Genomic DNA, 4,857 nt, shown 5'->3' on the forward strand with positions numbered 1-4,857 from the left:
GGAGCTCTTTGATTGTATTCTAAGACTGATCTTTTCAAGCCTTTGGTAGGCCATGGCATGTTCAATATTCTCTGCCGACACCACAATTTAAACACGTCAATGCTTCAGTCTTCCTTTTCCATTGTGCAGGTTTTGCATACATATGGGGTAATTGAAAAGATCATGGCTTGGGTCAGGTGCACTTTAGTCATCAAAGTGACATCTTTGTTTTTGAGAACTTTAAAGTGGTCTTTTGTAGGAGATTTGCCCAATGCAATATGTCATATGATTCCTTGACTGCTGCTTCCATGGACATTGATTGTTGATCAAATAGAATGAAATCCTTGACAATTAAAAAAACTTCCTCATTTATCATGATGTTGTTTATTGGTTCACCTATCGCTGTAGAGTTGATTCCAACTCATAGTGACCCTGTAAGACAGAGTAGAACTGCCCCATAGGGTTTCCAAGGAGCGACTAGTGGACTAGAATTGCCAATCTTTTTGGTAAGCAGCTGAGCTCTTAAGCACCGTGCCACCAGGGCTCCGTCTATTTGTCCAGTTGTGAGGATTTTCATTTTCTTCATGCCCAGGTGTAATCCATATTGAAGGCTTTGCCTTTCATCAGTAAGTGCTTCATGGTGCCTTCATTTTTTTTTTTAAGATTTAAAAAATTTTATTTTCAGAAAAATAAATTAGGACAAGCCTGTCATTTTGCTTGAAAATGATGATCAAGTAACAAGGATGAATTCTTGTTTGAAAGTCTTCATTACTCTTTGAACAATCTGATTTTACCCAAATTAATGCACTAAACTGTTATGTGCTAACGATTAAAATAGAGACTAACCGTTCACCTCAGTATCCATTCTACAAAAACAACTTACTAACGCCGTTGTTCAATATGAGTTTCAGGAAGAAATATTTTAAACAGGAAACTTTTTTTTCATAGGAAAAAATGATTCACAGAGAAAAATTAAACTTTTATAAGAAACAAGAAAATAAAATGCAAAAGCTAATGAAATTATACATAAAGAGATTAGAGGACTAGCTTCTGTACCCTCCTGTTGATTGCTTCAAGAGCTCTCACAGGGCCTCAGGTTATAACATAACTGGCCAGTCTTCCCCCTGGGACCTCTGAGAGCCTCCTGCACTGTCGTAAAATATTCACTATCACATGAAACCTCTTGTCAGCTTTCAAAGCCGTGAACTCCTTTATGTCAGCTTCCACTATAAAACAATGAGTTTTGGTATCATTTGTTTCTTCTTCAGTAAATCTGTGATAGAGGTTTCTGGCCACAGAATGCATAGACTTTTTGGTTGATGTAAGATTTTATATTTACTAGCTACTGCCTTGTTGATTTCTTCAACAATATCATCAATTTGAGAATAGGTTAACCGGGATTTCATGTATGCAGGAATACCGTTGAACTCATCAGAAGTTATAAATGGCATTTCCTTAATATTTCTTTGTCCTTTTGGGGGCTCATTTATGGGTACAGGTTCCACAACTTTGACTGGTTGTTCAGAGCTAAGATCTGATCCGTTAGCAAAGCTATTGGTTACTGCTACTTGAGGCAAATGGGGAGGAATGTTTTCTTCAAAATGCTGCACATCTTTATAATCTTCTTCAAGAGATTCACAGAGTTCCTTGAGAGAACTGCTGGTTTGTTCTTGATACTCATTTTCCAATTACTACATAGATTTCATCTCTTATTTAGTATAGTCTTCAAGTCAGGTTCTGGGCTCCCAACTCCGCCTCCTAGCACTTCTCTCTAGCTTCAGTGATTTTAGAGAGATGGGAAAACCAGAAAAAGTCTCCTCCTCCCACAGTTTCTTAATGACAGAGTGTTTTTAATATTGCCAATATTTTCATTAATGTGAAAGCATAATCATTCCAGATCTGAGGAGGTCATTCTTTAAGCAAAACGTCTACTCACTGCTGGGTCCCAAGATATGGAGACCTGTGTCTCGACTGGAAGCCAAGCTCCATCTTCCTTTTTGGCAAGCAAGGTTGTGTCATCTGCATAACTGAGGTTGTTAATGAGTTGTCCTCAAACTTATGTACTATTCTTCTTCATATGGTCCAGCTTCATGGATTATTTGTTCACCACACATATTGAATAAGTAAGGTGAGAAGATACAACTCTGACAGACACATTTTCCAATTTTAATCCATGAAGTAGCCCCTTGTGTTGTTCAAACTACTGCCTCTTGATCCATGTACTTGTTCTGCATAAAAAAAAAATAATAAATGGTCTGGAGATCCCATTCTTTATAAGTTATCCACAATTTGTTGTGATCCACACGGTCAAATACCTTCGTGTAGTCGATAAAACACATGTAAACATCGTTCCGGGATTCTCTGCTTTCAGCCTAGATACCTCTGAAAACAGCAAAGATATTCTTGGTTTCATGTTCTCTTCTGAATCTGTTTTTAACTTCTCATAATTCCCGGTTGATGTATGGCTGTGTTTGTTTTTGAATTATGTTCAGCAAAATTTTGCTAGCATGTGATATTGATGATATTGTTTGATAATTTCCACATTTCATCTGATTGCCTTTCTTTGGAATGGGCATGAAGATAGATCTGTCTGTTGGCAGGCAGCCATCTTCCAAATTTCTTCGTATAGACTAGTACGTCTTCCAGCATCAGATCTGTTTGTTGAAGCGTCTCAGTTGGTATTCTGTCAATTCCTGGAGCCTTGCTTTTTGCCGATGCCTTCAATGCAGCTTGAACTTTTTATTTTAGTACTAGCGGTTCTCAATCATATGCCACCTTCCGAATGGTTGAACATCAACCAATTCTTTTTGATACAGTGATCCTGTGTATTCCTTCCATCTTCTTTTGATGCTTCCTGCATCATTCAACTTTTTTTTTGTCCAGAGAATCCTTCAGTAATGTACCTTGAGGCTTCAATTTTCTCTTAAGTTCTTTTGGCTTGAGAAATGCTGATTGTGTTCTTCCCCTTTGGTTTTCTAACTTCAGATCCTTGCACATTTCATTGCAATACTTTACTTTGTCTTTTAGAGTTGCCCTTTGAAATGTTCTGTTCAGCTCTTTTTTCTTCATCATTTTTTCCATTCACTTTAGCTACTCTGCATTTAAGGGCAAGTTTCGAAGTCTCTTCTGACATCCATTTTAGTCTTTTCCTTCTTTCCTGTCTTTTTAATGATCTTCCACTTTCTTTATGTATGGTATTCTTGATGTTTTCCTGCAACTTTACTGGTCTTTGATCATTAGTGTTGAATGTGTCAAATCTATTTTTGAGATGCTGTCTAAATTCAAGTGGGATATATTCAAGGTCATACTCTCATGGGCTTGTTTTAATTTTCTTCAGCTTCAACTTGAACTTGCACATGAGCAACTAATGCTTTGTTCAGCAGTTGGCCTCTGGCATTGTCTTGATGGATGATATTGAGCTTCTCCATCATCTTTTTACATAGATGTGCTGTATTTGATACCTGCATAATCCATTCAGTGAACTACACATGTATAGTCATCAACTGTGTTGTTGAAAAAAGTATTTCTGATGAATAAGTCACCGATCTTTTGGAATTCTATTATGTGATCTTTGATGTCACCAATGCCATATTTTCTAGCTACTGATCCTTCTTCTTTGCATCCAACTTTTGTATTCTAATCACCGATAATTACCAGTGCATCTTTGTTGCATGTCCAAGCAATTACATACTGCGGCAGGTTTTAAAAATCTTCAATTCTTCATCTTTGGCATTTGTGGTTGGTGCATAAATTTGAGAAATAGTCATAGTAATTGGTCTTCCTTTTAGGAGTATGAATATTAACCTATTGCTGACTAATTTTACTTCAGGATAGATCTTGGAATGTTCTTTTTAATGATAAATGCAACACTGTTCCTCTTCGACTTGTAGTTTCTGGCATAGTAGACCATAAGATTGACAGAATCAAAACTGCCAATACCAGTCATTTCATCTCACTAATGACTAGGATATTGATCTTTAAGCATTCCACTTTACTTTTGATTACTTCCAATTTTCCTCGATTCATACTTTATGTATTCCATCTTCCAATTACTAATGGATGTTTGCAGCTGTTAATTCTCATTTTGAGTCGTGCCACATCAGCAAATGAAGGCTGCGAAAGCAGTACTCCATCTGCCTCATTATGGTTGACTCTACTTTGAGGAGGCAGCTCTTTCCCAGTCGTATTTTGAGTGCCTTCCAATGTGGAGGGCTCATCCTTCAGCATTATAAGAGTCAGTATTCTGTTCTTATACATAAGGTTTTCATTGGCTAATTTTCAGAAGTAGATCACCAGGCCTTGCTTCCTCCTCTGTCTTAGTCTGAAAGCTCTGCAGAAACCTGTTGACCATGTTGATCCTGGTGGTATGTGGAATACTGGTGGCATAGCTTCCAGCCTCATAGCAACACAGTTGGTAGGACCAGGTATATAACAGATGAGCCGCACTCTGCTGTTTCTAGTTCTCCACATTCACAAAAAGTGTAAGTCATGGTGGAGCAATTTCACTGAGTCAGGGTAGTGTCCAGCACACTTGAATGGTATATTAGCAACAGCAACCTTTACTGAGTGGACTTTGGGCTTCAGACACTGTGTAGTGTCATGTATATACATATATATATATTTTTTTCAATCATCATTCATAACCTGATGAAGCAGATATAAATATTATTCCCATTTTATCTGTGTGCTCACTGATGGTCTTTCTAATATACTTGGTAAGTGGCTGAACTGCAATTTGAACCAAGATACCTGCATATTGAGCCTACATCCCTAGCATTCCATGATTCTGCCTTGCTAGAATTTTATGTATTCACCAAATATTTCATTCAAACCAATATGTTCACTGAGCACCCATTATGTGACAAGCACTATTTCAAA

The 4,857-nt window shown here is 37.4% G+C and overlaps 1 pseudogene; it reads right to left on the bottom strand.

The window, feature by feature from the left end:
• Positions 1–565: 565 nt before the first annotated feature.
• LOC100665484 (spindle and kinetochore-associated protein 1-like) lies at positions 566–1,891 on the bottom strand (annotated as a pseudogene).
• Positions 1,892–4,857: the final 2,966 nt, after the last annotated feature.

Source organism: Loxodonta africana, chromosome 11 (assembly GCF_030014295.1).
Source record: "Loxodonta africana isolate mLoxAfr1 chromosome 11, mLoxAfr1.hap2, whole genome shotgun sequence".
Taxonomy (NCBI): Eukaryota; Metazoa; Chordata; class Mammalia; order Proboscidea; family Elephantidae; genus Loxodonta; species Loxodonta africana.